Source organism: Pungitius pungitius, unplaced genomic scaffold, assembly GCF_949316345.1.
Source record: "Pungitius pungitius unplaced genomic scaffold, fPunPun2.1 scaffold_26, whole genome shotgun sequence".
In the NCBI taxonomy this organism is placed as follows: domain Eukaryota; kingdom Metazoa; phylum Chordata; class Actinopteri; order Perciformes; family Gasterosteidae; genus Pungitius; species Pungitius pungitius.
The window spans coordinates 219758-239907 of record NW_026909893.1 but is presented as its reverse complement, the minus strand read 5'-3'; the positions used below and the strand labels follow the sequence as shown (position 1 = coordinate 239907).

Below are 20150 nucleotides of genomic sequence, written 5' to 3'. Positions count from 1 at the left end.
GAGATGCAATAGGAAGAAGATGAAAGGTGGCTTACGTCCATACCATCGTCAGGCCATTTGAGGTGGCGGGGACTGCAATGGCCATTCACCGATTGGCTGGGACCCCTGGGCGGGTCTTCTCTAGTCCATCCAATTTTCGGCATGGGATGTCACAGCCTTCTTTGCATACCCTTATTTAACCCACACAAAGATGCCAACGGCAGGCGTGTCATAATTCATTGACGCATTATAAAGGATTAGGAAAAAGATAAAAAGCAGCTTACGGCCATACCTCTCTGGTTCCGCCCGATCTCGTCTGATCTCGGAAGCTAAGCAGAGCAGGGCCTGGTTAGTACCTGGATGGAAGACCGCCTGGGAATCCCAGGTGCCGTAAGCTTTTTCACTTCTCTCTCCGAAAGCCGCCGAGCGCCGCAGATTGTACACCTACAAATTACAAAAAGAATATCACATTGTTGAAGAGATGCATGTTTAGTGTTGTTTTAACGTTGGATATGAAAGGAAATTAGACAATATTATCCAAAATGATTCCGTTTCATGATTGCTAAATTAGTGTTGATCAACATTTACGATTGGCATACTATTGTTTGTAATTTAGCCGTTGAAATACAGGTGCTAACCCAACATGTTAGAATTGCCAGTGAAGAAAAGTAAAGTTACCTTCAGGCTTTAGGAACCTCTCTTGCCAATGCTAAGAACTGCTTCAATTTTAGAAAAAGAAACTTCTGATTATCTTTGACACGTTTTAAAGGATTAGGAAAAAGATGAAAAGCAGCTTACGGCCATACCTCTCTGGTTCCGCCCGATCTCGTCTGATCTCGGAAGCTAAGCAGAGCAGGGCCTGGTTAGTACCTGGATGGAAGACCGCCTGGGAATCCCAGGTGCCGTAAGCTTTTTCACTTCTCTCTCTGAAAGCCGCCCAGCGCCGTAGATTGTACACCTACACAATTGTAAAAAAAATGTCACATTGTAGAAGAGATGCAATAGGAAGAAGATGAAAGGTGGCTTACGTCCATACCATCGTCAGGCCATTTGAGGTGGCGGGGACTGCAATGGCCATTCACCGATTGGCTGGGACCCCTGGGCGGGTCTTCTCTAGTCCATCCAATTTTCGGCATGGGATGTCACAGCCTTCTTTGCATACCCTTATTTAACCCACACAAAGATGCCAACGGCAGGCGTGTCATAATTCATTGACGCATTATAAAGGATTAGGAAAAAGATAAAAAGCAGCTTACGGCCATACCTCTCTGGTTCCGCCCGATCTCGTCTGATCTCGGAAGCTAAGCAGAGCAGGGCCTGGTTAGTACCTGGATGGAAGACCGCCTGGGAATCCCAGGTGCCGTAAGCTTTTTCACTTCTCTCTCCGAAAGCCGCCGAGCGCCGCAGATTGTACACCTACAAATTACAAAAAGAATATCACATTGTTGAAGAGATGCATGTTTAGTGTTGTTTTAACGTTGGATATGAAAGGAAATTAGACAATATTATCCAAAATGATTCCGTTTCATGATTGCTAAATTAGTGTTGATCAACATTTACGATTGGCATACTATTGTTTGTAATTTAGCCGTTGAAATACAGGTGCTAACCCAACATGTTAGAATTGCCAGTGAAGAAAAGTAAAGTTACCTTCAGGCTTTAGGAACCTCTCTTGCCAATGCTAAGAACTGCTTCAATTTTAGAAAAAGAAACTTCTGATTATCTTTGACACGTTTTAAAGGATTAGGAAAAAGATGAAAAGCAGCTTACGGCCATACCTCTCTGGTTCCGCCCGATCTCGTCTGATCTCGGAAGCTAAGCAGAGCAGGGCCTGGTTAGTACCTGGATGGAAGACCGCCTGGGAATCCCAGGTGCCGTAAGCTTTTTCACTTCTCTCTCTGAAAGCCGCCCAGCGCCGTAGATTGTACACCTACACAATTGTAAAAAAAATGTCACATTGTAGAAGAGATGCAATAGGAAGAAGATGAAAGGTGGCTTACGTCCATACCATCGTCAGGCCATTTGAGGTGGCGGGGACTGCAATGGCCATTCACCGATTGGCTGGGACCCCTGGGCGGGTCTTCTCTAGTCCATCCAATTTTCGGCATGGGATGTCACAGCCTTCTTTGCATACCCTTATTTAACCCACACAAAGATGCCAACGGCAGGCGTGTCATAATTCATTGACGCATTATAAAGGATTAGGAAAAAGATAAAAAGCAGCTTACGGCCATACCTCTCTGGTTCCGCCCGATCTCGTCTGATCTCGGAAGCTAAGCAGAGCAGGGCCTGGTTAGTACCTGGATGGAAGACCGCCTGGGAATCCCAGGTGCCGTAAGCTTTTTCACTTCTCTCTCCGAAAGCCGCCGAGCGCCGCAGATTGTACACCTACAAATTACAAAAAGAATATCACATTGTTGAAGAGATGCATGTTTAGTGTTGTTTTAACGTTGGATATGAAAGGAAATTAGACAATATTATCCAAAATGATTCCGTTTCATGATTGCTAAATTAGTGTTGATCAACATTTACGATTGGCATACTATTGTTTGTAATTTAGCCGTTGAAATACAGGTGCTAACCCAACATGTTAGAATTGCCAGTGAAGAAAAGTAAAGTTACCTTCAGGCTTTAGGAACCTCTCTTGCCAATGCTAAGAACTGCTTCAATTTTAGAAAAAGAAACTTCTGATTATCTTTGACACGTTTTAAAGGATTAGGAAAAAGATGAAAAGCAGCTTACGGCCATACCTCTCTGGTTCCGCCCGATCTCGTCTGATCTCGGAAGCTAAGCAGAGCAGGGCCTGGTTAGTACCTGGATGGAAGACCGCCTGGGAATCCCAGGTGCCGTAAGCTTTTTCACTTCTCTCTCCGAAAGCCGCCGAGCGCCGCAGATTGTACACCTACAAATTACAAAAAGAATATCACATTGTTGAAGAGATGCATGTTTAGTGTTGTTTTAACGTTGGATATGAAAGGAAATTAGACAATATTATCCAAAATGATTCCGTTTCATGATTGCTAAATTAGTGTTGATCAACATTTACGATTGGCATACTATTGTTTGTAATTTAGCCGTTGAAATACAGGTGCTAACCCAACATGTTAGAATTGCCAGTGAAGAAAAGTAAAGTTACCTTCAGGCTTTAGGAACCTCTCTTGCCAATGCTAAGAACTGCTTCAATTTTAGAAAAAGAAACTTCTGATTATCTTTGACACGTTTTAAAGGATTAGGAAAAAGATGAAAAGCAGCTTACGGCCATACCTCTCTGGTTCCGCCCGATCTCGTCTGATCTCGGAAGCTAAGCAGAGCAGGGCCTGGTTAGTACCTGGATGGAAGACCGCCTGGGAATCCCAGGTGCCGTAAGCTTTTTCACTTCTCTCTCCGAAAGCCGCCGAGCGCCGCAGATTGTACACCTACAAATTACAAAAAGAATATCACATTGTTGAAGAGATGCATGTTTAGTGTTGTTTTAACGTTGGATATGAAAGGAAATTAGACAATATTATCCAAAATGATTCCGTTTCATGATTGCTAAATTAGTGTTGATCAACATTTACGATTGGCATACTATTGTTTGTAATTTAGCCGTTGAAATACAGGTGCTAACCCAACATGTTAGAATTGCCAGTGAAGAAAAGTAAAGTTACCTTCAGGCTTTAGGAACCTCTCTTGCCAATGCTAAGAACTGCTTCAATTTTAGAAAAAGAAACTTCTGATTATCTTTGACACGTTTTAAAGGATTAGGAAAAAGATGAAAAGCAGCTTACGGCCATACCTCTCTGGTTCCGCCCGATCTCGTCTGATCTCGGAAGCTAAGCAGAGCAGGGCCTGGTTAGTACCTGGATGGAAGACCGCCTGGGAATCCCAGGTGCCGTAAGCTTTTTCACTTCTCTCTCTGAAAGCCGCCCAGCGCCGTAGATTGTACACCTACACAATTGTAAAAAAAATGTCACATTGTAGAAGAGATGCAATAGGAAGAAGATGAAAGGTGGCTTACGTCCATACCATCGTCAGGCCATTTGAGGTGGCGGGGACTGCAATGGCCATTCACCGATTGGCTGGGACCCCTGGGCGGGTCTTCTCTAGTCCATCCAATTTTCGGCATGGGATGTCACAGCCTTCTTTGCATACCCTTATTTAACCCACACAAAGATGCCAACGGCAGGCGTGTCATAATTCATTGACGCATTATAAAGGATTAGGAAAAAGATAAAAAGCAGCTTACGGCCATACCTCTCTGGTTCCGCCCGATCTCGTCTGATCTCGGAAGCTAAGCAGAGCAGGGCCTGGTTAGTACCTGGATGGAAGACCGCCTGGGAATCCCAGGTGCCGTAAGCTTTTTCACTTCTCTCTCCGAAAGCCGCCGAGCGCCGCAGATTGTACACCTACAAATTACAAAAAGAATATCACATTGTTGAAGAGATGCATGTTTAGTGTTGTTTTAACGTTGGATATGAAAGGAAATTAGACAATATTATCCAAAATGATTCCGTTTCATGATTGCTAAATTAGTGTTGATCAACATTTACGATTGGCATACTATTGTTTGTAATTTAGCCGTTGAAATACAGGTGCTAACCCAACATGTTAGAATTGCCAGTGAAGAAAAGTAAAGTTACCTTCAGGCTTTAGGAACCTCTCTTGCCAATGCTAAGAACTGCTTCAATTTTAGAAAAAGAAACTTCTGATTATCTTTGACACGTTTTAAAGGATTAGGAAAAAGATGAAAAGCAGCTTACGGCCATACCTCTCTGGTTCCGCCCGATCTCGTCTGATCTCGGAAGCTAAGCAGAGCAGGGCCTGGTTAGTACCTGGATGGAAGACCGCCTGGGAATCCCAGGTGCCGTAAGCTTTTTCACTTCTCTCTCTGAAAGCCGCCCAGCGCCGTAGATTGTACACCTACACAATTGTAAAAAAAATGTCACATTGTAGAAGAGATGCAATAGGAAGAAGATGAAAGGTGGCTTACGTCCATACCATCGTCAGGCCATTTGAGGTGGCGGGGACTGCAATGGCCATTCACCGATTGGCTGGGACCCCTGGGCGGGTCTTCTCTAGTCCATCCAATTTTCGGCATGGGATGTCACAGCCTTCTTTGCATACCCTTATTTAACCCACACAAAGATGCCAACGGCAGGCGTGTCATAATTCATTGACGCATTATAAAGGATTAGGAAAAAGATAAAAAGCAGCTTACGGCCATACCTCTCTGGTTCCGCCCGATCTCGTCTGATCTCGGAAGCTAAGCAGAGCAGGGCCTGGTTAGTACCTGGATGGAAGACCGCCTGGGAATCCCAGGTGCCGTAAGCTTTTTCACTTCTCTCTCCGAAAGCCGCCGAGCGCCGCAGATTGTACACCTACAAATTACAAAAAGAATATCACATTGTTGAAGAGATGCATGTTTAGTGTTGTTTTAACGTTGGATATGAAAGGAAATTAGACAATATTATCCAAAATGATTCCGTTTCATGATTGCTAAATTAGTGTTGATCAACATTTACGATTGGCATACTATTGTTTGTAATTTAGCCGTTGAAATACAGGTGCTAACCCAACATGTTAGAATTGCCAGTGAAGAAAAGTAAAGTTACCTTCAGGCTTTAGGAACCTCTCTTGCCAATGCTAAGAACTGCTTCAATTTTAGAAAAAGAAACTTCTGATTATCTTTGACACGTTTTAAAGGATTAGGAAAAAGATGAAAAGCAGCTTACGGCCATACCTCTCTGGTTCCGCCCGATCTCGTCTGATCTCGGAAGCTAAGCAGAGCAGGGCCTGGTTAGTACCTGGATGGAAGACCGCCTGGGAATCCCAGGTGCCGTAAGCTTTTTCACTTCTCTCTCCGAAAGCCGCCGAGCGCCGCAGATTGTACACCTACAAATTACAAAAAGAATATCACATTGTTGAAGAGATGCATGTTTAGTGTTGTTTTAACGTTGGATATGAAAGGAAATTAGACAATATTATCCAAAATGATTCCGTTTCATGATTGCTAAATTAGTGTTGATCAACATTTACGATTGGCATACTATTGTTTGTAATTTAGCCGTTGAAATACAGGTGCTAACCCAACATGTTAGAATTGCCAGTGAAGAAAAGTAAAGTTACCTTCAGGCTTTAGGAACCTCTCTTGCCAATGCTAAGAACTGCTTCAATTTTAGAAAAAGAAACTTCTGATTATCTTTGACACGTTTTAAAGGATTAGGAAAAAGATGAAAAGCAGCTTACGGCCATACCTCTCTGGTTCCGCCCGATCTCGTCTGATCTCGGAAGCTAAGCAGAGCAGGGCCTGGTTAGTACCTGGATGGAAGACCGCCTGGGAATCCCAGGTGCCGTAAGCTTTTTCACTTCTCTCTCCGAAAGCCGCCGAGCGCCGCAGATTGTACACCTACAAATTACAAAAAGAATATCACATTGTTGAAGAGATGCATGTTTAGTGTTGTTTTAACGTTGGATATGAAAGGAAATTAGACAATATTATCCAAAATGATTCCGTTTCATGATTGCTAAATTAGTGTTGATCAACATTTACGATTGGCATACTATTGTTTGTAATTTAGCCGTTGAAATACAGGTGCTAACCCAACATGTTAGAATTGCCAGTGAAGAAAAGTAAAGTTACCTTCAGGCTTTAGGAACCTCTCTTGCCAATGCTAAGAACTGCTTCAATTTTAGAAAAAGAAACTTCTGATTATCTTTGACACGTTTTAAAGGATTAGGAAAAAGATGAAAAGCAGCTTACGGCCATACCTCTCTGGTTCCGCCCGATCTCGTCTGATCTCGGAAGCTAAGCAGAGCAGGGCCTGGTTAGTACCTGGATGGAAGACCGCCTGGGAATCCCAGGTGCCGTAAGCTTTTTCACTTCTCTCTCTGAAAGCCGCCCAGCGCCGTAGATTGTACACCTACACAATTGTAAAAAAAATGTCACATTGTAGAAGAGATGCAATAGGAAGAAGATGAAAGGTGGCTTACGTCCATACCATCGTCAGGCCATTTGAGGTGGCGGGGACTGCAATGGCCATTCACCGATTGGCTGGGACCCCTGGGCGGGTCTTCTCTAGTCCATCCAATTTTCGGCATGGGATGTCACAGCCTTCTTTGCATACCCTTATTTAACCCACACAAAGATGCCAACGGCAGGCGTGTCATAATTCATTGACGCATTATAAAGGATTAGGAAAAAGATAAAAAGCAGCTTACGGCCATACCTCTCTGGTTCCGCCCGATCTCGTCTGATCTCGGAAGCTAAGCAGAGCAGGGCCTGGTTAGTACCTGGATGGAAGACCGCCTGGGAATCCCAGGTGCCGTAAGCTTTTTCACTTCTCTCTCCGAAAGCCGCCGAGCGCCGCAGATTGTACACCTACAAATTACAAAAAGAATATCACATTGTTGAAGAGATGCATGTTTAGTGTTGTTTTAACGTTGGATATGAAAGGAAATTAGACAATATTATCCAAAATGATTCCGTTTCATGATTGCTAAATTAGTGTTGATCAACATTTACGATTGGCATACTATTGTTTGTAATTTAGCCGTTGAAATACAGGTGCTAACCCAACATGTTAGAATTGCCAGTGAAGAAAAGTAAAGTTACCTTCAGGCTTTAGGAACCTCTCTTGCCAATGCTAAGAACTGCTTCAATTTTAGAAAAAGAAACTTCTGATTATCTTTGACACGTTTTAAAGGATTAGGAAAAAGATGAAAAGCAGCTTACGGCCATACCTCTCTGGTTCCGCCCGATCTCGTCTGATCTCGGAAGCTAAGCAGAGCAGGGCCTGGTTAGTACCTGGATGGAAGACCGCCTGGGAATCCCAGGTGCCGTAAGCTTTTTCACTTCTCTCTCCGAAAGCCGCCGAGCGCCGCAGATTGTACACCTACAAATTACAAAAAGAATATCACATTGTTGAAGAGATGCATGTTTAGTGTTGTTTTAACGTTGGATATGAAAGGAAATTAGACAATATTATCCAAAATGATTCCGTTTCATGATTGCTAAATTAGTGTTGATCAACATTTACGATTGGCATACTATTGTTTGTAATTTAGCCGTTGAAATACAGGTGCTAACCCAACATGTTAGAATTGCCAGTGAAGAAAAGTAAAGTTACCTTCAGGCTTTAGGAACCTCTCTTGCCAATGCTAAGAACTGCTTCAATTTTAGAAAAAGAAACTTCTGATTATCTTTGACACGTTTTAAAGGATTAGGAAAAAGATGAAAAGCAGCTTACGGCCATACCTCTCTGGTTCCGCCCGATCTCGTCTGATCTCGGAAGCTAAGCAGAGCAGGGCCTGGTTAGTACCTGGATGGAAGACCGCCTGGGAATCCCAGGTGCCGTAAGCTTTTTCACTTCTCTCTCCGAAAGCCGCCGAGCGCCGCAGATTGTACACCTACAAATTACAAAAAGAATATCACATTGTTGAAGAGATGCATGTTTAGTGTTGTTTTAACGTTGGATATGAAAGGAAATTAGACAATATTATCCAAAATGATTCCGTTTCATGATTGCTAAATTAGTGTTGATCAACATTTACGATTGGCATACTATTGTTTGTAATTTAGCCGTTGAAATACAGGTGCTAACCCAACATGTTAGAATTGCCAGTGAAGAAAAGTAAAGTTACCTTCAGGCTTTAGGAACCTCTCTTGCCAATGCTAAGAACTGCTTCAATTTTAGAAAAAGAAACTTCTGATTATCTTTGACACGTTTTAAAGGATTAGGAAAAAGATGAAAAGCAGCTTACGGCCATACCTCTCTGGTTCCGCCCGATCTCGTCTGATCTCGGAAGCTAAGCAGAGCAGGGCCTGGTTAGTACCTGGATGGAAGACCGCCTGGGAATCCCAGGTGCCGTAAGCTTTTTCACTTCTCTCTCTGAAAGCCGCCCAGCGCCGTAGATTGTACACCTACACAATTGTAAAAAAAATGTCACATTGTAGAAGAGATGCAATAGGAAGAAGATGAAAGGTGGCTTACGTCCATACCATCGTCAGGCCATTTGAGGTGGCGGGGACTGCAATGGCCATTCACCGATTGGCTGGGACCCCTGGGCGGGTCTTCTCTAGTCCATCCAATTTTCGGCATGGGATGTCACAGCCTTCTTTGCATACCCTTATTTAACCCACACAAAGATGCCAACGGCAGGCGTGTCATAATTCATTGACGCATTATAAAGGATTAGGAAAAAGATAAAAAGCAGCTTACGGCCATACCTCTCTGGTTCCGCCCGATCTCGTCTGATCTCGGAAGCTAAGCAGAGCAGGGCCTGGTTAGTACCTGGATGGAAGACCGCCTGGGAATCCCAGGTGCCGTAAGCTTTTTCACTTCTCTCTCCGAAAGCCGCCGAGCGCCGCAGATTGTACACCTACAAATTACAAAAAGAATATCACATTGTTGAAGAGATGCATGTTTAGTGTTGTTTTAACGTTGGATATGAAAGGAAATTAGACAATATTATCCAAAATGATTCCGTTTCATGATTGCTAAATTAGTGTTGATCAACATTTACGATTGGCATACTATTGTTTGTAATTTAGCCGTTGAAATACAGGTGCTAACCCAACATGTTAGAATTGCCAGTGAAGAAAAGTAAAGTTACCTTCAGGCTTTAGGAACCTCTCTTGCCAATGCTAAGAACTGCTTCAATTTTAGAAAAAGAAACTTCTGATTATCTTTGACACGTTTTAAAGGATTAGGAAAAAGATGAAAAGCAGCTTACGGCCATACCTCTCTGGTTCCGCCCGATCTCGTCTGATCTCGGAAGCTAAGCAGAGCAGGGCCTGGTTAGTACCTGGATGGAAGACCGCCTGGGAATCCCAGGTGCCGTAAGCTTTTTCACTTCTCTCTCTGAAAGCCGCCCAGCGCCGTAGATTGTACACCTACACAATTGTAAAAAAAATGTCACATTGTAGAAGAGATGCAATAGGAAGAAGATGAAAGGTGGCTTACGTCCATACCATCGTCAGGCCATTTGAGGTGGCGGGGACTGCAATGGCCATTCACCGATTGGCTGGGACCCCTGGGCGGGTCTTCTCTAGTCCATCCAATTTTCGGCATGGGATGTCACAGCCTTCTTTGCATACCCTTATTTAACCCACACAAAGATGCCAACGGCAGGCGTGTCATGATTCATTGACGCATTATAAAGGATTAGGAAAAAGATAAAAAGCAGCTTACGGCCATACCTCTCTGGTTCCGCCCGATCTCGTCTGATCTCGGAAGCTAAGCAGAGCAGGGCCTGGTTAGTACCTGGATGGAAGACCGCCTGGGAATCCCAGGTGCCGTAAGCTTTTTCACTTCTCTCTCTGAAAGCCGCCCAGCGCCGTAGATTGTACACCTACACAATTGTAAAAAAAATGTCACATTGTAGAAGAGATGCAATAGGAAGAAGATGAAAGGTGGCTTACGTCCATACCATCGTCAGGCCATTTGAGGTGGCGGGGACTGCAATGGCCATTCACCGATTGGCTGGGACCCCTGGGCGGGTCTTCTCTAGTCCATCCAATTTTCGGCATGGGATGTCACAGCCTTCTTTGCATACCCTTATTTAACCCACACAAAGATGCCAACGGCAGGCGTGTCATAATTCATTGACGCATTATAAAGGATTAGGAAAAAGATAAAAAGCAGCTTACGGCCATACCTCTCTGGTTCCGCCCGATCTCGTCTGATCTCGGAAGCTAAGCAGAGCAGGGCCTGGTTAGTACCTGGATGGAAGACCGCCTGGGAATCCCAGGTGCCGTAAGCTTTTTCACTTCTCTCTCCGAAAGCCGCCGAGCGCCGCAGATTGTACACCTACAAATTACAAAAAGAATATCACATTGTTGAAGAGATGCATGTTTAGTGTTGTTTTAACGTTGGATATGAAAGGAAATTAGACAATATTATCCAAAATGATTCCGTTTCATGATTGCTAAATTAGTGTTGATCAACATTTACGATTGGCATACTATTGTTTGTAATTTAGCCGTTGAAATACAGGTGCTAACCCAACATGTTAGAATTGCCAGTGAAGAAAAGTAAAGTTACCTTCAGGCTTTAGGAACCTCTCTTGCCAATGCTAAGAACTGCTTCAATTTTAGAAAAAGAAACTTCTGATTATCTTTGACACGTTTTAAAGGATGAGGAAAAAGATGAAAAGCAGCTTACGGCCATACCTCTCTGGTTCCGCCCGATCTCGTCTGATCTCGGAAGCTAAGCAGAGCAGGGCCTGGTTAGTACCTGGATGGAAGACCGCCTGGGAATCCCAGGTGCCGTAAGCTTTTTCACTTCTCTCTCTGAAAGCCGCCCAGCGCCGTAGATTGTACACCTACACAATTGTAAAAAAAATGTCACATTGTAGAAGAGATGCAATAGGAAGAAGATGAAAGGTGGCTTACGTCCATACCATCGTCAGGCCATTTGAGGTGGCGGGGACTGCAATGGCCATTCACCGATTGGCTGGGACCCCTGGGCGGGTCTTCTCTAGTCCATCCAATTTTCGGCATGGGATGTCACAGCCTTCTTTGCATACCCTTATTTAACCCACACAAAGATGCCAACGGCAGGCGTGTCATAATTCATTGACGCATTATAAAGGATTAGGAAAAAGATAAAAAGCAGCTTACGGCCATACCTCTCTGGTTCCGCCCGATCTCGTCTGATCTCGGAAGCTAAGCAGAGCAGGGCCTGGTTAGTACCTGGATGGAAGACCGCCTGGGAATCCCAGGTGCCGTAAGCTTTTTCACTTCTCTCTCCGAAAGCCGCCGAGCGCCGCAGATTGTACACCTACAAATTACAAAAAGAATATCACATTGTTGAAGAGATGCATGTTTAGTGTTGTTTTAACGTTGGATATGAAAGGAAATTAGACAATATTATCCAAAATGATTCCGTTTCATGATTGCTAAATTAGTGTTGATCAACATTTACGATTGGCATACTATTGTTTGTAATTTAGCCGTTGAAATACAGGTGCTAACCCAACATGTTAGAATTGCCAGTGAAGAAAAGTAAAGTTACCTTCAGGCTTTAGGAACCTCTCTTGCCAATGCTAAGAACTGCTTCAATTTTAGAAAAAGAAACTTCTGATTATCTTTGACACGTTTTAAAGGATTAGGAAAAAGATGAAAAGCAGCTTACGGCCATACCTCTCTGGTTCCGCCCGATCTCGTCTGATCTCGGAAGCTAAGCAGAGCAGGGCCTGGTTAGTACCTGGATGGAAGACCGCCTGGGAATCCCAGGTGCCGTAAGCTTTTTCACTTCTCTCTCCGAAAGCCGCCGAGCGCCGCAGATTGTACACCTACAAATTACAAAAAGAATATCACATTGTTGAAGAGATGCATGTTTAGTGTTGTTTTAACGTTGGATATGAAAGGAAATTAGACAATATTATCCAAAATGATTCCGTTTCATGATTGCTAAATTAGTGTTGATCAACATTTACGATTGGCATACTATTGTTTGTAATTTAGCCGTTGAAATACAGGTGCTAACCCAACATGTTAGAATTGCCAGTGAAGAAAAGTAAAGTTACCTTCAGGCTTTAGGAACCTCTCTTGCCAATGCTAAGAACTGCTTCAATTTTAGAAAAAGAAACTTCTGATTATCTTTGACACGTTTTAAAGGATTAGGAAAAAGATGAAAAGCAGCTTACGGCCATACCTCTCTGGTTCCGCCCGATCTCGTCTGATCTCGGAAGCTAAGCAGAGCAGGGCCTGGTTAGTACCTGGATGGAAGACCGCCTGGGAATCCCAGGTGCCGTAAGCTTTTTCACTTCTCTCTCTGAAAGCCGCCCAGCGCCGTAGATTGTACACCTACACAATTGTAAAAAAAATGTCACATTGTAGAAGAGATGCAATAGGAAGAAGATGAAAGGTGGCTTACGTCCATACCATCGTCAGGCCATTTGAGGTGGCGGGGACTGCAATGGCCATTCACCGATTGGCTGGGACCCCTGGGCGGGTCTTCTCTAGTCCATCCAATTTTCGGCATGGGATGTCACAGCCTTCTTTGCATACCCTTATTTAACCCACACAAAGATGCCAACGGCAGGCGTGTCATAATTCATTGACGCATTATAAAGGATTAGGAAAAAGATAAAAAGCAGCTTACGGCCATACCTCTCTGGTTCCGCCCGATCTCGTCTGATCTCGGAAGCTAAGCAGAGCAGGGCCTGGTTAGTACCTGGATGGAAGACCGCCTGGGAATCCCAGGTGCCGTAAGCTTTTTCACTTCTCTCTCCGAAAGCCGCCGAGCGCCGCAGATTGTACACCTACAAATTACAAAAAGAATATCACATTGTTGAAGAGATGCATGTTTAGTGTTGTTTTAACGTTGGATATGAAAGGAAATTAGACAATATTATCCAAAATGATTCCGTTTCATGATTGCTAAATTAGTGTTGATCAACATTTACGATTGGCATACTATTGTTTGTAATTTAGCCGTTGAAATACAGGTGCTAACCCAACATGTTAGAATTGCCAGTGAAGAAAAGTAAAGTTACCTTCAGGCTTTAGGAACCTCTCTTGCCAATGCTAAGAACTGCTTCAATTTTAGAAAAAGAAACTTCTGATTATCTTTGACACGTTTTAAAGGATTAGGAAAAAGATGAAAAGCAGCTTACGGCCATACCTCTCTGGTTCCGCCCGATCTCGTCTGATCTCGGAAGCTAAGCAGAGCAGGGCCTGGTTAGTACCTGGATGGAAGACCGCCTGGGAATCCCAGGTGCCGTAAGCTTTTTCACTTCTCTCTCTGAAAGCCGCCCAGCGCCGTAGATTGTACACCTACACAATTGTAAAAAAAATGTCACATTGTAGAAGAGATGCAATAGGAAGAAGATGAAAGGTGGCTTACGTCCATACCATCGTCAGGCCATTTGAGGTGGCGGGGACTGCAATGGCCATTCACCGATTGGCTGGGACCCCTGGGCGGGTCTTCTCTAGTCCATCCAATTTTCGGCATGGGATGTCACAGCCTTCTTTGCATACCCTTATTTAACCCACACAAAGATGCCAACGGCAGGCGTGTCATGATTCATTGACGCATTATAAAGGATTAGGAAAAAGATAAAAAGCAGCTTACGGCCATACCTCTCTGGTTCCGCCCGATCTCGTCTGATCTCGGAAGCTAAGCAGAGCAGGGCCTGGTTAGTACCTGGATGGAAGACCGCCTGGGAATCCCAGGTGCCGTAAGCTTTTTCACTTCTCTCTCTGAAAGCCGCCCAGCGCCGTAGATTGTACACCTACACAATTGTAAAAAAAATGTCACATTGTAGAAGAGATGCAATAGGAAGAAGATGAAAGGTGGCTTACGTCCATACCATCGTCAGGCCATTTGAGGTGGCGGGGACTGCAATGGCCATTCACCGATTGGCTGGGACCCCTGGGCGGGTCTTCTCTAGTCCATCCAATTTTCGGCATGGGATGTCACAGCCTTCTTTGCATACCCTTATTTAACCCACACAAAGATGCCAACGGCAGGCGTGTCATAATTCATTGACGCATTATAAAGGATTAGGAAAAAGATAAAAAGCAGCTTACGGCCATACCTCTCTGGTTCCGCCCGATCTCGTCTGATCTCGGAAGCTAAGCAGAGCAGGGCCTGGTTAGTACCTGGATGGAAGACCGCCTGGGAATCCCAGGTGCCGTAAGCTTTTTCACTTCTCTCTCCGAAAGCCGCCGAGCGCCGCAGATTGTACACCTACAAATTACAAAAAGAATATCACATTGTTGAAGAGATGCATGTTTAGTGTTGTTTTAACGTTGGATATGAAAGGAAATTAGACAATATTATCCAAAATGATTCCGTTTCATGATTGCTAAATTAGTGTTGATCAACATTTACGATTGGCATACTATTGTTTGTAATTTAGCCGTTGAAATACAGGTGCTAACCCAACATGTTAGAATTGCCAGTGAAGAAAAGTAAAGTTACCTTCAGGCTTTAGGAACCTCTCTTGCCAATGCTAAGAACTGCTTCAATTTTAGAAAAAGAAACTTCTGATTATCTTTGACACGTTTTAAAGGATTAGGAAAAAGATGAAAAGCAGCTTACGGCCATACCTCTCTGGTTCCCCCCGATCTCGTCTGATCTCGGAAGCTAAGCAGAGCAGGGCCTGGTTAGTACCTGGATGGAAGACCGCCTGGGAATCCCAGGTGCCGTAAGCTTTTTCACTTCTCTCTCCGAAAGCCGCCGAGCGCCGCAGATTGTACACCTACAAATTACAAAAAGAATATCACATTGTTGAAGAGATGCATGTTTAGTGTTGTTTTAACGTTGGATATGAAAGGAAATTAGACAATAATATCCAAAATGATTCCGTTTCATGATTGCTAAATTAGTGTTGATCAACATTTACGATTGGCATACTATTGTTTGTAATTTAGCCGTTGAAATACAGGTGCTAACCCAACATGTTAGAATTGCCAGTGAAGAAAAGTAAAGTTACCTTCAGGCTTTAGGAACCTCTCTTGCCAATGCTAAGAACTGCTTCAATTTTAGAAAAAGAAACTTCTGATTATCTTTGACACGTTTTAAAGGATTAGGAAAAAGATGAAAAGCAGCTTACGGCCATACCTCTCTGGTTCCGCCCGATCTCGTCTGATCTCGGAAGCTAAGCAGAGCAGGGCCTGGTTAGTACCTGGATGGAAGACCGCCTGGGAATCCCAGGTGCCGTAAGCTTTTTCACTTCTCTCTCTGAAAGCCGCCCAGCGCCGTAGATTGTACACCTACACAATTGTAAAAAAAATGTCACATTGTAGAAGAGATGCAATAGGAAGAAGATGAAAGGTGGCTTACGTCCATACCATCGTCAGGCCATTTGAGGTGGCGGGGACTGCAATGGCCATTCACCGATTGGCTGGGACCCCTGGGCGGGTCTTCTCTAGTCCATCCAATTTTCGGCATGGGATGTCACAGCCTTCTTTGCATACCCTTATTTAACCCACACAAAGATGCCAACGGCAGGCGTGTCATAATTCATTGACGCATTATAAAGGATTAGGAAAAAGATAAAAAGCAGCTTACGGCCATACCTCTCTGGTTCCGCCCGATCTCGTCTGATCTCGGAAGCTAAGCAGAGCAGGGCCTGGTTAGTACCTGGATGGAAGACCGCCTGGGAATCCCAGGTGCCGTAAGCTTTTTCACTTCTCTCTCCGAAAGCCGCCGAGCGCCGCAGATTGTACACCTACAAATTACAAAAAGAATATCACATTGTTGAAGAGATGCATGTTTAGTGTTGTTTTAACGTTGGATATGAAAGGAAATTAGACAATATTATCCAAAATGATTCCGTTTCATGATTGCTAAATTAGTGTTGATCAACATTTACGATTGGCATACTATTGTTTGTAATTTAGCCGTTGAAATACAGGTGCTAACCCAACATGTTAGAATTGCCAGTGAAGAAAAGTAAAGTTACCTTCAGGCTTTAGGAACCTCTCTTGCCAATGCTAAGAACTGCTTCAATTTTAGAAAAAGAAACTTCTGATTATCTTTGACACGTTTTAAAGGATTAGGAAAAAGATGAAAAGCAGCTTACGGCCATACCTCTCTGGTTCCGCCCGATCTCGTCTGATCTCGGAAGCTAAGCAGAGCAGGGCCTGGTTAGTACCTGGATGGAAGACCGCCTGGGAATCCCAGGTGCCGTAAGCTTTTTCACTTCTCTCTCTGAAAGCCGCCCAGCGCCGTAGATTGTACACCTACACAATTGTAAAAAAAATGTCACATTGTAGAAGAGATGCAATAGGAAGAAGATGAAAGGTGGCTTACGTCCATACCATCGTCAGGCCATTTGAGGTGGCGGGGACTGCAATGGCCATTCACCGATTGGCTGGGACCCCTGGGCGGGTCTTCTCTAGTCCATCCAATTTTCGGCATGGGATGTCACAGCCTTCTTTGCATACCCTTATTTAACCCACACAAAGATGCCAACGGCAGGCGTGTCATAATTCATTGACGCATTATAAAGGATTAGGAAAAAGATAAAAAGCAGCTTACGGCCATACCTCTCTGGTTCCGCCCGATCTCGTCTGATCTCGGAAGCTAAGCAGAGCAGGGCCTGGTTAGTACCTGGATGGAAGACCGCCTGGGAATCCCAGGTGCCGTAAGCTTTTTCACTTCTCTCTCCGAAAGCCGCCGAGCGCCGCAGATTGTACACCTACAAATTACAAAAAGAATATCACATTGTTGAAGAGATGCATGTTTAGTGTTGTTTTAACGTTGGATATGAAAGGAAATTAGACAATATTATCCAAAATGATTCCGTTTCATGATTGCTAAATTAGTGTTGATCAACATTTACGATTGGCATACTATTGTTTGTAATTTAGCCGTTGAAATACAGGTGCTAACCCAACATGTTAGAATTGCCAGTGAAGAAAAGTAAAGTTACCTTCAGGCTTTAGGAACCTCTCTTGCCAATGCTAAGAACTGCTTCAATTTTAGAAAAAGAAACTTCTGATTATCTTTGACACGTTTTAAAGGATTAGGAAAAAGATGAAAAGCAGCTTACGGCCATACCTCTCTGGTTCCGCCCGATCTCGTCTGATCTCGGAAGCTAAGCAGAGCAGGGCCTGGTTAGTACCTGGATGGAAGACCGCCTGGGAATCCCAGGTGCCGTAAGCTTTTTCACTTCTCTCTCTGAAAGCCGCCCAGCGCCGTAGATTGTACACCTACACAATTGTAAAAAAAATGTCACATTGTAGAAGAGATGCAATAGGAAGAAGATGAAAGGTGGCTTACGTCCATACCATCGTCAGGCCATTTGAGGTGGCGGGGACTGCAATGGCCATTCACCGATTGGCTGGGACCCCTGGGCGGGTCTTCTCTAGTCCATCCAATTTTCGGCATGGGATGTCACAGCCTTCTTTGCATACCCTTATTTAACCCACACAAAGATGCCAACGGCAGGCGTGTCATGATTCATTGACGCATTATAAAGGATTAGGAAAAAGATAAAAAGCAGCTTACGGCCATACCTCTCTGGTTCCGCCCGATCTCGTCTGATCTCGGAAGCTAAGCAGAGCAGGGCCTGGTTAGTACCTGGATGGAAGACCGCCTGGGAATCCCAGGTGCCGTAAGCTTTTTCACTTCTCTCTCTGAAAGCCGCCCAGCGCCGTAGATTGTACACCTACACAATTGTAAAAAAAATGTCACATTGTAGAAGAGATGCAATAGGAAGAAGATGAAAGGTGGCTTACGTCCATACCATCGTCAGGCCATTTGAGGTGGCGGGGACTGCAATGGCCATTCACCGATTGGCTGGGACCCCTGGGCGGGTCTTCTCTAGTCCATCCAATTTTTGGCATGGGATGTCACAGCCTTCTTTGCATACCCTTATTTAACCCACACAAAGATGCCAACGGCAGGCGTGTCATAATTCATTGACGCATTATAAAGGATTAGGAAAAAGATAAAAAGCAGCTTACGGCCATACCTCTCTGGTTCCGCCCGATCTCGTCTGATCTCGGAAGCTAAGCAGAGCAGGGCCTGGTTAGTACCTGGATGGAAGACCGCCTGGGAATCCCAGGTGCCGTAAGCTTTTTCACTTCTCTCTCCGAAAGCCGCCGAGCGCCGCAGATTGTACACCTACAAATTACAAAAAGAATATCACATTGTTGAAGAGATGCATGTTTAGTGTTGTTTTAACGTTGGATATGAAAGGAAATTAGACAATATTATCCAAAATGATTCCGTTTCATGATTGCTAAATTAGTGTTGATCAACATTTACGATTGGCATACTATTGTTTGTAATTTAGCCGTTGAAATACAGGTGCTAACCCAACATGTTAGAATTGCCAGTGAAGAAAAGTAAAGTTACCTTCAGGCTTTAGGAACCTCTCTTGCCAATGCTAAGAACTGCTTCAATTTTAGAAAAAGAAACTTCTGATTATCTTTGACACGTTTTAAAGGATTAGGAAAAAGATGAAAAGCAGCTTACGGCCATACCTCTCTGGTTCCGCCCGATCTCGTCTGATCTCGGAAGCTAAGCAGAGCAGGGCCTGGTTAGTACCTGGATGGAAGACCGCCTGGGAATCCCAGGTGCCGTAAGCTTTTTCACTTCTCTCTCTGAAAGCCGCCCAGCGCCGTAGATTGTACACCTACACAATTGTAAAAAAAATGTCACATTGTAGAAGAGATGCAATAGGAAGAAGATGAAAGGTGGCTTACGTCCATACCATCGTCAGGCCATTTGAGGTGGCGGGGACTGCAATGGCCATTCACCGATTGGCTGGGACCCCTGGGCGGGTCTTCTCTAGTCCATCCAATTTTCGGCATGGGATGTCACAGCCTTCTTTGCATACCCTTATTTAACCCACACAAAGATGCCAACGGCAGGCGTGTCATAATTCATTGACGCATTATAAAGGATTAGGAAAAAGATAAAAAGCAGCTTACGGCCATACCTCTCTGGTTCCGCCCGATCTCGTCTGATCTCGGAAGCTAAGCAGAGCAGGGCCTGGTTAGTACCTGGATGGAAGACCGCCTGGGAATCCCAGGTGCCGTAAGCTTTTTCACTTCTCTCTCCGAAAGCCGCCGAGCGCCGCAGATTGTACACCTACAAATTACAAAAAGAATATCACATTGTTGAAGAGATGCATGTTTAGTGTTGTTTTAACGTTGGATATGAAAGGAAATTAGACAATATTATCCAAAATGATTCCGTTTCATGATTGCTAAATTAGTGTTGATCAACATTTACGATTGGCATACTATTGTTTGTAATTTAGCCGTTGAAATACAGGTGCTAACCCAACATGTTAGAATTGCCAGTGAAGAAAAGTAAAGTTACCTTCAGGCTTTAGGAACCTCTCTTGCCAATGCTAAGAACTGCTTCAATTTTAGAAAAAGAAACTTCTGATTATCTTTGACACGTTTTAAAGGATTAGGAAAAAGATGAAAAGCAGCTTACGGCCATACCTCTCTGGTTCCGCCCGATCTCGTCTGATCTCGGAAGCTAAGCAGAGCAGGGCCTGGTTAGTACCTGGATGGAAGACCGCCTGGGAATCCCAGGTGCCGTAAGCTTTTTCACTTCTCTCTCTGAAAGCCGCCCAGCGCCGTAGATTGTACACCTACACAATTGTAAAAAAAATGTCACATTGTAGAAGAGATGCAATAGGAAGAAGATGAAAGGTGGCTTACGTCCATACCATCGTCAGGCCATTTGAGGTGGCGGGGACTGCAATGGCCA

General features: G+C 44.2%; 41 non-coding genes across 41 annotated transcripts; all 41 read left to right on the top strand.

Annotated features, from left to right (window-relative positions):
- Positions 1-257: 257 nt before the first annotated feature.
- On the top strand, positions 258-376 carry LOC134120730 (5S ribosomal RNA). Its single transcript, XR_009952273.1, has one exon. It is a non-coding gene; the product is annotated as a 5S ribosomal RNA (ribosomal RNA).
- A 395-nt stretch (positions 377-771) lies between these two features.
- LOC134120728 (5S ribosomal RNA) lies at positions 772-890 on the top strand. The gene has a single exon (XR_009952271.1). It is a non-coding gene; the product is annotated as a 5S ribosomal RNA (ribosomal RNA).
- A 339-nt stretch (positions 891-1229) lies between these two features.
- On the top strand, positions 1230-1348 carry LOC134120727 (5S ribosomal RNA). The gene has a single exon (XR_009952270.1). It is a non-coding gene; the product is annotated as a 5S ribosomal RNA (ribosomal RNA).
- A 395-nt stretch (positions 1349-1743) lies between these two features.
- On the top strand, positions 1744-1862 carry LOC134120726 (5S ribosomal RNA). Its single transcript, XR_009952269.1, has one exon. It is a non-coding gene; the product is annotated as a 5S ribosomal RNA (ribosomal RNA).
- Positions 1863-2201: 339 nt separating this feature from the next.
- Positions 2202-2320, top strand: LOC134120725 (5S ribosomal RNA). The gene has a single exon (XR_009952268.1). It is a non-coding gene; the product is annotated as a 5S ribosomal RNA (ribosomal RNA).
- A 395-nt stretch (positions 2321-2715) lies between these two features.
- LOC134120724 (5S ribosomal RNA) lies at positions 2716-2834 on the top strand. Its single transcript, XR_009952267.1, has one exon. It is a non-coding gene; the product is annotated as a 5S ribosomal RNA (ribosomal RNA).
- A 395-nt stretch (positions 2835-3229) lies between these two features.
- On the top strand, positions 3230-3348 carry LOC134120723 (5S ribosomal RNA). Its single transcript, XR_009952266.1, has one exon. It is a non-coding gene; the product is annotated as a 5S ribosomal RNA (ribosomal RNA).
- A 395-nt stretch (positions 3349-3743) lies between these two features.
- LOC134120722 (5S ribosomal RNA) lies at positions 3744-3862 on the top strand. The gene has a single exon (XR_009952265.1). It is a non-coding gene; the product is annotated as a 5S ribosomal RNA (ribosomal RNA).
- Positions 3863-4201: 339 nt separating this feature from the next.
- Positions 4202-4320, top strand: LOC134120721 (5S ribosomal RNA). Its single transcript, XR_009952264.1, has one exon. It is a non-coding gene; the product is annotated as a 5S ribosomal RNA (ribosomal RNA).
- Positions 4321-4715: 395 nt separating this feature from the next.
- Positions 4716-4834, top strand: LOC134120720 (5S ribosomal RNA). The gene has a single exon (XR_009952263.1). It is a non-coding gene; the product is annotated as a 5S ribosomal RNA (ribosomal RNA).
- Positions 4835-5173: 339 nt separating this feature from the next.
- LOC134120719 (5S ribosomal RNA) lies at positions 5174-5292 on the top strand. The gene has a single exon (XR_009952262.1). It is a non-coding gene; the product is annotated as a 5S ribosomal RNA (ribosomal RNA).
- A 395-nt stretch (positions 5293-5687) lies between these two features.
- On the top strand, positions 5688-5806 carry LOC134120717 (5S ribosomal RNA). Its single transcript, XR_009952260.1, has one exon. It is a non-coding gene; the product is annotated as a 5S ribosomal RNA (ribosomal RNA).
- A 395-nt stretch (positions 5807-6201) lies between these two features.
- LOC134120716 (5S ribosomal RNA) lies at positions 6202-6320 on the top strand. Its single transcript, XR_009952259.1, has one exon. It is a non-coding gene; the product is annotated as a 5S ribosomal RNA (ribosomal RNA).
- Positions 6321-6715: 395 nt separating this feature from the next.
- Positions 6716-6834, top strand: LOC134120715 (5S ribosomal RNA). The gene has a single exon (XR_009952258.1). It is a non-coding gene; the product is annotated as a 5S ribosomal RNA (ribosomal RNA).
- Positions 6835-7173: 339 nt separating this feature from the next.
- On the top strand, positions 7174-7292 carry LOC134120714 (5S ribosomal RNA). The gene has a single exon (XR_009952257.1). It is a non-coding gene; the product is annotated as a 5S ribosomal RNA (ribosomal RNA).
- A 395-nt stretch (positions 7293-7687) lies between these two features.
- On the top strand, positions 7688-7806 carry LOC134120713 (5S ribosomal RNA). The gene has a single exon (XR_009952256.1). It is a non-coding gene; the product is annotated as a 5S ribosomal RNA (ribosomal RNA).
- A 395-nt stretch (positions 7807-8201) lies between these two features.
- On the top strand, positions 8202-8320 carry LOC134120712 (5S ribosomal RNA). Its single transcript, XR_009952255.1, has one exon. It is a non-coding gene; the product is annotated as a 5S ribosomal RNA (ribosomal RNA).
- A 395-nt stretch (positions 8321-8715) lies between these two features.
- Positions 8716-8834, top strand: LOC134120711 (5S ribosomal RNA). Its single transcript, XR_009952254.1, has one exon. It is a non-coding gene; the product is annotated as a 5S ribosomal RNA (ribosomal RNA).
- Positions 8835-9173: 339 nt separating this feature from the next.
- Positions 9174-9292, top strand: LOC134120710 (5S ribosomal RNA). The gene has a single exon (XR_009952253.1). It is a non-coding gene; the product is annotated as a 5S ribosomal RNA (ribosomal RNA).
- Positions 9293-9687: 395 nt separating this feature from the next.
- On the top strand, positions 9688-9806 carry LOC134120709 (5S ribosomal RNA). Its single transcript, XR_009952252.1, has one exon. It is a non-coding gene; the product is annotated as a 5S ribosomal RNA (ribosomal RNA).
- A 339-nt stretch (positions 9807-10145) lies between these two features.
- Positions 10146-10264, top strand: LOC134120708 (5S ribosomal RNA). Its single transcript, XR_009952251.1, has one exon. It is a non-coding gene; the product is annotated as a 5S ribosomal RNA (ribosomal RNA).
- A 339-nt stretch (positions 10265-10603) lies between these two features.
- LOC134120706 (5S ribosomal RNA) lies at positions 10604-10722 on the top strand. Its single transcript, XR_009952249.1, has one exon. It is a non-coding gene; the product is annotated as a 5S ribosomal RNA (ribosomal RNA).
- A 395-nt stretch (positions 10723-11117) lies between these two features.
- LOC134120705 (5S ribosomal RNA) lies at positions 11118-11236 on the top strand. The gene has a single exon (XR_009952248.1). It is a non-coding gene; the product is annotated as a 5S ribosomal RNA (ribosomal RNA).
- A 339-nt stretch (positions 11237-11575) lies between these two features.
- LOC134120704 (5S ribosomal RNA) lies at positions 11576-11694 on the top strand. Its single transcript, XR_009952247.1, has one exon. It is a non-coding gene; the product is annotated as a 5S ribosomal RNA (ribosomal RNA).
- A 395-nt stretch (positions 11695-12089) lies between these two features.
- Positions 12090-12208, top strand: LOC134120703 (5S ribosomal RNA). The gene has a single exon (XR_009952246.1). It is a non-coding gene; the product is annotated as a 5S ribosomal RNA (ribosomal RNA).
- A 395-nt stretch (positions 12209-12603) lies between these two features.
- Positions 12604-12722, top strand: LOC134120702 (5S ribosomal RNA). Its single transcript, XR_009952245.1, has one exon. It is a non-coding gene; the product is annotated as a 5S ribosomal RNA (ribosomal RNA).
- Positions 12723-13061: 339 nt separating this feature from the next.
- Positions 13062-13180, top strand: LOC134120701 (5S ribosomal RNA). The gene has a single exon (XR_009952244.1). It is a non-coding gene; the product is annotated as a 5S ribosomal RNA (ribosomal RNA).
- Positions 13181-13575: 395 nt separating this feature from the next.
- On the top strand, positions 13576-13694 carry LOC134120700 (5S ribosomal RNA). The gene has a single exon (XR_009952243.1). It is a non-coding gene; the product is annotated as a 5S ribosomal RNA (ribosomal RNA).
- Positions 13695-14033: 339 nt separating this feature from the next.
- On the top strand, positions 14034-14152 carry LOC134120699 (5S ribosomal RNA). The gene has a single exon (XR_009952242.1). It is a non-coding gene; the product is annotated as a 5S ribosomal RNA (ribosomal RNA).
- Positions 14153-14491: 339 nt separating this feature from the next.
- On the top strand, positions 14492-14610 carry LOC134120698 (5S ribosomal RNA). The gene has a single exon (XR_009952241.1). It is a non-coding gene; the product is annotated as a 5S ribosomal RNA (ribosomal RNA).
- Positions 14611-15005: 395 nt separating this feature from the next.
- Positions 15006-15124, top strand: LOC134120195 (5S ribosomal RNA). The gene has a single exon (XR_009951744.1). It is a non-coding gene; the product is annotated as a 5S ribosomal RNA (ribosomal RNA).
- Positions 15125-15519: 395 nt separating this feature from the next.
- Positions 15520-15638, top strand: LOC134120697 (5S ribosomal RNA). The gene has a single exon (XR_009952240.1). It is a non-coding gene; the product is annotated as a 5S ribosomal RNA (ribosomal RNA).
- A 339-nt stretch (positions 15639-15977) lies between these two features.
- Positions 15978-16096, top strand: LOC134120695 (5S ribosomal RNA). Its single transcript, XR_009952238.1, has one exon. It is a non-coding gene; the product is annotated as a 5S ribosomal RNA (ribosomal RNA).
- A 395-nt stretch (positions 16097-16491) lies between these two features.
- On the top strand, positions 16492-16610 carry LOC134120694 (5S ribosomal RNA). The gene has a single exon (XR_009952237.1). It is a non-coding gene; the product is annotated as a 5S ribosomal RNA (ribosomal RNA).
- Positions 16611-16949: 339 nt separating this feature from the next.
- On the top strand, positions 16950-17068 carry LOC134120693 (5S ribosomal RNA). Its single transcript, XR_009952236.1, has one exon. It is a non-coding gene; the product is annotated as a 5S ribosomal RNA (ribosomal RNA).
- A 395-nt stretch (positions 17069-17463) lies between these two features.
- LOC134120692 (5S ribosomal RNA) lies at positions 17464-17582 on the top strand. Its single transcript, XR_009952235.1, has one exon. It is a non-coding gene; the product is annotated as a 5S ribosomal RNA (ribosomal RNA).
- Positions 17583-17921: 339 nt separating this feature from the next.
- On the top strand, positions 17922-18040 carry LOC134120691 (5S ribosomal RNA). Its single transcript, XR_009952234.1, has one exon. It is a non-coding gene; the product is annotated as a 5S ribosomal RNA (ribosomal RNA).
- A 339-nt stretch (positions 18041-18379) lies between these two features.
- On the top strand, positions 18380-18498 carry LOC134120690 (5S ribosomal RNA). Its single transcript, XR_009952233.1, has one exon. It is a non-coding gene; the product is annotated as a 5S ribosomal RNA (ribosomal RNA).
- Positions 18499-18893: 395 nt separating this feature from the next.
- On the top strand, positions 18894-19012 carry LOC134120689 (5S ribosomal RNA). The gene has a single exon (XR_009952232.1). It is a non-coding gene; the product is annotated as a 5S ribosomal RNA (ribosomal RNA).
- A 339-nt stretch (positions 19013-19351) lies between these two features.
- On the top strand, positions 19352-19470 carry LOC134120688 (5S ribosomal RNA). The gene has a single exon (XR_009952231.1). It is a non-coding gene; the product is annotated as a 5S ribosomal RNA (ribosomal RNA).
- Positions 19471-19865: 395 nt separating this feature from the next.
- Positions 19866-19984, top strand: LOC134120687 (5S ribosomal RNA). Its single transcript, XR_009952230.1, has one exon. It is a non-coding gene; the product is annotated as a 5S ribosomal RNA (ribosomal RNA).
- The last annotated feature ends 166 nt before the right edge of the window (positions 19985-20150 follow it).